Here is a 10000-nt window from a genome sequence, read left to right as displayed (position 1 = left end):
AAAAAAGTTAGAATTATTGCATACCGAGTCCAGTAACTCGATGCAAATGTTCTAAAAAGGTTTGAAACAGCAAAAGTTCCTACTTCGAGTCAGCTTGAACGAGAAAAGCAGTTTTACAAAACTTGGAGAAAATGGCAAAACAAGCTCAGTAGCTTGATGCCTCAGAAAAACAGTGAAGTTTTTCAAAGAACTATGCAGAAAAAAGTTAGAATTATTGCATACTGAGTCCAGTAACTCGATGCAAATGTTCTACAAGGGTTTGAAACAGCAAAAGTTCCTACTTCAAGTCAGCTTGAACGAGAAAATCAGTTTTACAAAACTTGGAGAAAATGGCATAACAAGCTCAGTAGCTTGATGCCTCAGAAAAACAGTGAAGTTTTCCAAAGAACTATGCAGAAAAAAGTTAGAATTATTGCATACCGAGTCCAGTAATTCGATGCAAATGTTCTAAAAAGGTTTGAAACAGCAAAAGTTCCTACTTCGAGTCAGCTTGAACGAGAAAAGCAGTTTTACAAAACTTGGAGAAAATGGCATAACAAGCTCAGTAGCTTGATGCCTCAGAAACACAGTGAAGTTTTTCAAAGAACTATGCAGAAAAAAGTTAGAATTATTGCATACTGAGTCCAGTAACTCGATGCAAATGTTCTACAAGGGTTTGAAACAGCAAAAGTTCCTACTTCGAGTCAGCTTGAACGAGAAAATCAGTTTTACAAAACTTGGAGAAAATGGCATAACAAGCTCAGTAGCTTGATGCCTCAGAAAAACAGTGAAGTTTTTCAAAGAACTATGCAGAGAAAAATTAGAATTATTGCATACCGAGTCCAGTAACTCGATGCAAATGTTCTAAAAAGAGTTTGAAATATCAAAAGTTCCTACTTCGAGTCAGCTTGAACGAGAAAAGCAGTTTTCCAAAACTTGGAGAAAATGGCATAACAAGCTCAGTAGATTGATGCCTCAGAAAAACAGTGAAGTTTTTCAAAGAACTATGCAGAAAAAAGTTAGAATTATTGCATACCGAGTCCAGTAACTCGATGCAAATGTTCTAAAAAGGTTTGAAACAGCAAAAGTTCCTACTTCGAGTCAGCTTGAACGAGAAAAGCAGTTTCCAAAACTTGGAGAAAATGGCATAACAAGCTCAGTAGCTTGATGCCTCAGAAAAACAGTGAAGTTTTTCAAAGAACTATGCAGAAAAAAGTTAGAATTATTGCATACCGAGTCCAGTTACTCGATGCAAATATTCTAAAAATGTTTGAAACAGCAAAAGTTCCTACTTCGAGTCAGCTTGAACGAGAAAAGCAGTTTTACAAAACTTGGAGAAAATGGCATAACAAGCTCAGTAGCTTGATGCCTCAGAAAAACAGTGAAGTTTTTCAAAGAACTATGCAGAAAAAAGTTAGAATTATTGCATACCGAGTCCAGTAACTCGATGCAAATATTCTAAAAAAGGTTTGAAACAGCGAAGGTTCCTACTTCGAGTCAGCTTGAACGAGAAAAGCAGTTTTAAAAAAAATGGAGAAAATGGCATAACAAGCTCAGTAGCTTGATGCCTCAGAAAAACAGTGAAGTTTTTCAAAGAACTATGCAGAAAAAAGTTAGAATTATTGCATACCGAGTCCAGTAACTCGATGCAAATGTTCTAAAAAAGGTTGAAACAGCAAAAGTTCCTACTTCGAGTCAGCTTGAACGAGAAAAGCAGTTTTACAAAACTTGGAGAAAATGGCATAACAAGCTCAGTAGCTTGATGCCTCAGAAAAACAGTGAAGTTTTTCAAAGAACTATGCAGAATAAAGTTAGAATTATGGCATACCGAGTCCAGTAACTCGATGCAATGTTCTAAAACGGTTTGAAACAGCAAAAGTTCCTACTTCGAGTCAGCTTGAACGAGAAAAGCAGTTTTCCAAAACATGGAGAAAATGGCATAACAAGCTCAGTAGCTTGATGCCTCAGAAAAACAGTGAAGTTTTTCAAAGAACTATGCAGAAAAAAGTTAGAATTATTGCATACCGAGTCCAGTAACTTGATGCAGATGTTCTAAAAAGGTTTGAAACAGCAAAAGTTCCTACTTCGAGTCAGCTTGAACGAGAAACGCAGTTTTACAAAACTTGGAGAAAATGGCATAACAAGCTAAGTAGCTTGATGCCTCAGAAAAACAGTGAAGTTTTTCAAAGAACTAAGCAGAATAAAGTTAGAATTATTGCATTCCGAGTCCAGTAACTCGATGCAATGTTCTAAAACGGTTTGAAACAGCAAAAGTTCCTACTTCGAGTCAGCTTGAACGAGAAAAGCAGTTTTACAAAACTTGGAGAAAATGGCATAACAAGCTCAGTAGCTTGATGCCTCAGAAAAACAGTGAAGTTTTTCAAAGAACTATGCAGAAAAAAGTTAGAATTATTGCATACCGAGTCCAGTAACTCGATGCAAATGTTCTAAAAAAGGTTGAAACAGCAAAAGTTCCTACTTCGAGTCAGCTTGAACGAGAAAAGCAGTTTTACAAAACTTGGAGAAAATGGCATAACAAGCTCAGTAGCTTGATGCCTCAGAAAAACAGTGAAGTTTTTCAAAGAACTATGCAGAATAAAGTTTGAATTATGGCATACCGAGTCCAGTAACTCGATGCAATGTTCTAAAACGGTTTGAAACAGCAAAAGTTCCTACTTCGAGTCAGCTTGAACGAGAAAAGCAGTTTTCCAAAACATGGAGAAAATGGCATAACAAGCTCAGTAGCTTGATGCCTCAGAAAAACAGTGAAGTTTTTCAAAGAACTATGCAGAAAAAAGTTAGAATTATTGCATACCGAGTCCAGTAACTTGATGCAAATGTTCTAAAAAGGTTTGAAACAGCAAAAGTTCCTACTTCGAGTCAGCTTGAACGAGAAACGCAGTTTTACAAAACTTGGAGAAAATGGCATAACAAGCTCAGTAGCTTGATGCCTCAGAAAAACAGTGAAGTTTTTCAAAGAACTAAGCAGAATAAAGTTAGAATTATTGCATACCGAGTCCAGTAACTCGATGCAATGTTCTAAAACGGTTTGAAACAGCAAAAGTTCCTACTTCGAGTCAGCTTGAACGAGAAAAGCAGTTTTACAAAACATGGAGAAAATGGCATAACAAGCTCAGTAGCTTGATGCCTCAGAAAAACAGTGAAGTTTTTCAAAGAACTATGCAGAAAAAAGTTAGAATTATTGCATACCGAGTCCAGTAACTTGATGCAAATGTTCTAAAAAGGTTTGAAACAGCAAAAGTTCCTACTTCGAGTCAGCTTGAACGAGAAACGCAGTTTTACAAAACTTGGAGAAAATGGCATAACAAGCTCAGTAGCTTGATGCCTCAGAAAAACAGTGAAGTTTTTCAAAGAACTAAGCAGAATAAAGTTAGAATTATTGCATACCGAGTCCAGTAACTCGATGCAATGTTCTAAAACGGTTTGAAACAGCAAAAGTTCCTACTTCGAGTCAGCTTGAACGAGAAAAGCAGTTTTACAAAACTTGGAGAAAATGGCATAACAAGCTCAGTAGCTTGATGCCTCAGAAAATCAGTGAAGTTTTTCAAAGAACTATGCAAAAAAAAGTTAGAACTATTGCATACCGAGTCCAGTAACTCGATGCAAATGCTCTAAAAAGGTTGTTTGAAACAGCAAAGGTTCCGTCTTCGAGTCAGTTTTTACGAGAAAAGCTTTGTTGTAAAGGATTTATTTCAAGCAAAAAATTTTCAAATTGCAAAAAACAGCATATCAGTTTTAAATATCAAGAGAAGACAATACTAGTATGTTATAAAAAGAAATCAGTTAATCCTAATCACTGAATAAGATCACGAATGCTCGAAACTGGAGCAAAGTTTAATCATGAAACAGCTCTCAAGTTTATCAGGCTCTCCTTTCGAAAACTCTTTCATGAAGAAAACTTTTGTTAGACGCTGTACTGAAACAAGTTTGCGTCTACTGCCCGCACATACCGAATAAATGTATCCTTCTATTAGTCCAATTTTTTTAATTACTGGGAAAATCTGGATACTGGCCATGATTTCTTGGTTAAGGGGATGCTATGGAAATTTGACAAAAAATTGTATTTTACCGAATTTCTGTCGATTTTCATCCTCAAAGGAAACATAGCAATTACCAAGTTTGGATCTTTTATAGGCTTCACAGTCAAAATAAACACCCTTGAAAAGAACGCCGTTGGAAAACTCTGCTGCAGGGTATAACTTCTTCCCTTCTCGAACCGCCTGCGTTTCAATAAATTCGTCACTATATATTTCATCAGTCGAGACGGAAATGCCATTCAATTTGTCCAAAACATTTTTTAATTGTAAATTCTCGATTTCAGCGTGAGAAAGTTTCTGTCGCTGCAAGACTCTACGACATATTACTTCTAACTCTAAATAAGAACCACTGAACATATCGCCCAACACTCGATTACCTGCTTCGAAACACATGGCCGAATAACAATAGAGCGGCCCAAATCTTTTCACTTGATCACAAAAGTGTTTTAAACTGTGGACGTTTATCGTTTCTATTCGATAGTTTCCGGAATGAATAGAAACAATTTCCTCGCAAAATTTGTTAAGAAGAGAACTTGATTTATTAACATTTGAATCATCGCTAGACTCAAGGAGGAGACGAATCCCAAAAGATAGCCTAGACAGATGCAAATACAAAGGTTAGGGTAGTCGATCCATGAAAAGAACGGGACTAAGATAAAACAGCCAATTAAAATGTTCGTTGGCTTTGAATTGGGCCAGCTCGTCAAGTGGTCTGATTTTGCGAGAAAACGAAACAATTTCTCTTGGGCAAGATAAGTTAGAAATGACTAGATTAATTTTAATTTTGTCATCGGCTTTGAGTTCCTTTAAGCACAACCGCAAGAGCTCCGGAAAGACACCAAGTAACACACAGTGCATGTAGTCGATTGGTGCGGAGAGAGGTAATCCTTCAATCAATGATGAAAAAGGGCTTCGACCTTTAACACCAGCAACATTATATAGGGTGTTTGAGTCGGAACACTGTGCTAGATTCACGTAAACATCGTTGATTAGAGGCTCCCTTATTTGACCGGTCTGATTAAACGGATAATAAGAATGCGTTCTGCCTATTGTCTTCCCCATGACCGTGCAATAATGGCAGCCAAAGTAGCCGTTAAATTTGAACATATTAAGTATATGGTTCTTAGCCCCAAGATCGGACACTAAGAGTTTGAATTTGAAAAAAAAACACGATAGGTTCGCATGTTTTTGTCTACAACTTCGACGTGGGAGATCGTTTCTCCTTCCAGAGGAACAACTATTTCATTCCAATGGTGTTGCACCTGTCCAACGCAAAGCCCTGCAAGTACTATATTTTTCTGCGACATCCTCTGACGAGGAGGCAAATCAGCTAGTAGAACCCAAATTGGCCACAACTCTTTTTTCATGGTAGATTTTTTATGCTTAAACCGTCTGAGAATAGTATCAAATTGAAAGTCAAAATTCCTGAGCTGTTTTCTTCAACTAAAGGGAACTTTTCGCAGTTAAAATCCAAGAAACCGTTCTCCCTCCGACTTGCACTATACTTGAAAACTTCCTGTAAATGATTCTGAATGATATCTCGAAGTTGGAATCTGAAGTTCATAACACAGAAAGAAAAGGTTGGAGTTTTCTTTAAGACTCTCACTTCATTTAAAAATTGTTTTTTCACTCTTTTGACATAAGAGTAACCAGAAGGGAACGAATTTTCGGCAGGAAGTAATGTTTTTATTAGGCTATGTAGTGAAGAAGAACACTCATCTGTGAGCTTGAAGCGTGAACAGAAGAGATCGGTTACAGAAACTGCGTCACTACAAGAAATATTGCTTCCCTCATACAAAAACTGTTCGAGAAAGTTCTCAGTTTCTAAAACTTCAAAATTAGGCGAAGACGAAAGAGAATTTGGAGAGTCAGTCGAATTGTTAAGAACTATTAGTTGGTTGGATTTGTCTTCATCTGAGCTCATTTCGTTGCTATGAGGAGATGGCTCTGATACTTCGGAGAGAGATTGATGAAGTGACTCGCTTGTTGTGTCCGAACCTTCTGATAAAACTTCAGAACTCAGACCTACACTTGAGAAGTCTTCTTCTCGTTCAAAAAGGTGAACCAACCCGCTGAGATACTGGGGAGGCATATAGCACACCTGGGGGAGATCCAGATACACTCAGCGGACTACTTGTCGCAGCATTGAACATCTCAACCAATTCTCGCCCTCTGATTCTTTTCTTTCGCACGTTACTAGCTTCAGGAGAAGTAGGGCTATGAAGATTTTCCGAGACAAAGTTGCTTATTTCCTCTTCAGCCAAATCACTCAGAACGGCAATCAAGAGCAAATCAAAAGCAATATTATCTTTCTCGTGTTGACTTTTTTCAACTTCACAAGTGCGGCATAGGCAGCTATTGATTTCAAAAAACTCGGGGCCGTATTTTACAAATAACTCTTCCCCAGGATTGATACGCCGTTTGACGCGCAAATGAACCAGACCAGCATCGCTCGAAAAATCGTAATCACAATTTGGGCTACAATCGGAATTAACAAACCTGATTGGCCCTAGTAGCAAAAGTTGCTGCCCAGTTCTTTCCGAAGACATAACCGAAAGGTTGGTGACAACTCCTTCCGGTATGGGCGAAACAAACCCAATAGGATTTCTTCTCAACACGCTCGATGGATATAAAACTTTTGTACCGCTGTAAATAAGTCTGTAACCACCAAAATTATCATGGCAAATTTGAAAATCGGGTGGAAGGCTTTTGTACGACAATGACACGGCCTCATACGTCTGTTTCCACTTTAAATCTTTTTTCAACTTTTTTTCAAATATGCTTTCTTGCATTGGTTCTAAAGCTTTCATTGCTGGACGATTTGGCGTCTCGACTATTCTTTGGACAGCGAAAAAATCGCATTGCGCCAAAATAGACCACTCTATTTTCTTAGGTATCATTACATCTGAAGAAAAATCGTTACTGGCAAACGAATTAAAACACAAACTATAGCCTCTCCTTCTTAAACAATATCTTTAAAAGCTGTTTTTCAAAAACCTATTGCAGAAAATCAATTAAAAAAACAAACGAGAATAATCTGAGAGCATTGTTAACTCCGAAAAGCATCTGAATCATGATACCAAATTATATTGAGGATATCTGTAAAAAATCAAATGTTGCTTACAGCAATAAACACAATGACGCAAGTTATCTCTTGAACAACTTAAAGCATCAAAATCTGCTTAACAAAAACTCTAAAAATCTTTGATCAGCAGATAAATAGATAAACGATCAGCAAAATTTAAGTTCAGCATCAGTAATGATATATCCAGACAAACGAAACAAAAAACGAGGATTCAACAGAAACATGGCTATTATGAAAAAAATCCGTTTATTTTCTAGTTTTTGCTTCCGTATGAATAAATTACATTAATTATCGAGAGCACGCTCTTGCTCATCTCTTTCAAACATCTGTTCTTCCGGGTAAGATGACTGCACATTTTCCGTCCGGACAACAATGTTTTCTGATGCTTCAACATTTTGAAAGCGCTCAGAACTCCTTCTTTCGATTGATTTCAGTTCATTCCCCCTGTTGTTTAAACTCACTTTGGCCAGCTCATACGTGTGCAGCCAACTTTCTTCAAATTTGAGTCGGAAGAGATCTAAAAATCATTTTAAAAAAGTTTAAGCAATTTTGCCGAAATTAAATAAATTGAAAACCGGTCATCAAATTAATTTTCTAGCTAAACAGATATTTTTAAAGTTTAATTGTGTTTAAATTTCACGAACTGAAATCATCATCACAAGACTTGACAAAATTTTTCATGTAACAAACACGATTCAAGTAACCTTTAAAAAGCTCCTTCCTTGTCGGAGAGAAATCAGTGCGCATCGGAACCCCTTCTTTTTGTTTGCTTTTCGGAGAAAGCATGTGGTTTTTGATTTCATCATCAAACCAGAGCTTCTTGCTGGCATTCCTTCCAATGAGCTGAGGAGTTGAGCCGGTGACTGCCGCCAAATCAGTACCTTTCCCTGGCCCTTTTGTTATTAGAAGAAGTGGTTTTCCTCCATCTGGAAAGCTTTTTGCCTTCGGAAGAAGAACTCCTAATTTGGACACCTCTGATGTCTAAAAACCAAACCATTTTTCATGACTAAAAAACTTGATTAAAAATGTAGAGCTACCTATCTATTTTTTATCAGTTGTGGAACCTACCTCATTTATTCGGAACTTAACCTAGTAAATAAGAAAAAAATCTAACGAGTTGTTTAACGGCATTTGTCGAAATCTGTATCTCCCTGTAGTTCCTATTAGAGAGTGCCTTCAGTTCTGGCTTTAGTTCCGTCATGCAGTTAATTATGAGTTGTGCAGCTTCCATAATTTTGTCTGCAGCCGCTTTCATTGCATCTGCAGCTTCACGATCAACTTTTCTGTGTTTTACTTCTGCTGCATCACTTGGGTCAATGGTTTTTGGCCTTTTAACCTTCTTAACGTTTCCGGGAGTTGAGGAAACTATCTTTGTATCACTCCTTTGATTGTTTGACTCCTGAGGTGCGTCAAAACTCTACAAAAAGTTGAATTCGCTCGAAAAATCGTAATCACAATTTGGGCTACAATCGGAATTAACAAACCTGATTGGCCCTAGTAGCAAAAGTTGCTGCCCAGTTCTTTCCGAAGACATAACCGAAAGGTTGGTGACAACTCCTTCCGGTATGGGCGAAACAAACCCAATAGGATTTCTTCTCAACACGCTCGATGGATATAACGTTTCCGGGAGTTGAGGAAACTATCTTTGTATCACTCCTTTGATTGTTTGACTCCTGAGGTGCGTCAAAACTCTACAAAAAGTTGAATTAAAAAAACTGTTCGATTGAAAAAAAATTAATGAGATTTCTACCTTGTTGCCACCAATTGCACTGCAATTCGGTTCCTCAATTTGCTGATTGCATGCAATTTCACTCAAGGTCCTCGATACATTTTCCGGTTCCAATAAAATAAACTTTTGCCCCGATGGACTACCCTCTGTCCCCGCTGCTACAAAACTGCATTCCTGGTTATCGTTTCCATTGGTACCATTCTGTGACGCTGCCAATTCGAGCTTTCGTCTCGCGCCACCCGGCAAGTTATTCTGATTTAACAAAATTTGACCTACGTCTTCGTAGACTGTTAGGTTTGGATCCACAACAACGTGGACTAAGGGTTGAAAACTGTGGTTACCCTGAGAATACTTTATTTGAACGCATGCTTCTTGCATGCGTTCGTAACAAAAATCTTCATGCCCAACGGCAAGAACTATCGCGTTCCAAATATAGGACTTCGTTCGCGGGTTTTTCTTGTTCCACTTGATATTAACTTCGTCATCTTGCTGAAAAACAAAGAAAAATGGAAAAGAATTTTCAACAGAGAAAAAATGATAGGAAGTTAAAAATTCTCACTTTTATATAAAGCCGTTCTTTCATGTCCATGCAGATAGTGTCACTTCTCGACCATACAACGCCGCATTTTAAATCCTCGAAATAAACACACCAGTATCTGTTAGCGAGCTGATGTTTTGCTATCTCCAAAGCCTCTAATGCAACCTTTCTATCGTTTGCATCTAAACCACGGCTATTTCGTGTTGGCAGCTTGGAAACTTGCGACTAAAGAAAAAAAAGCTTCAAACATAGCAGTGATATTAGAATCCAAACAAAAAGAAATTACGTCTTCAAATATAAATCTTTGTTTTTACCAAAAAAGATTGGCGGTGAGGGGGTTAAGATTGTTTAGGGAGCTCAAGGTAGGGGGTGATGTGGACATACTCTAAGAATCGCAATCGCCCTTCACATCGCAAATTTATGTCCCTTAGACTGTTTCGGTGAATTGCATGATTAGAGTCTAGTCAGCGGAAAGTATCTAAGAGCCCTCAATGCCCAGCTGGCATTATCCATTTATACCGTTTTTAAGCAAAAAAATTCAAATGGTTAAACAGAAAATCGGTCGAGCGAAAAATCGCATTAAGAGAGCGACAGGATTAATATAATTGCTA

Source organism: Convolutriloba macropyga, chromosome 3, assembly GCF_964194025.1.
Source record: "Convolutriloba macropyga chromosome 3, txConMacr16.3, whole genome shotgun sequence".
Lineage (NCBI taxonomy): Eukaryota > Metazoa > Xenacoelomorpha > Acoela > Convolutidae > Convolutriloba > Convolutriloba macropyga.
Note: the sequence above shows the minus strand (reverse complement) of the source record.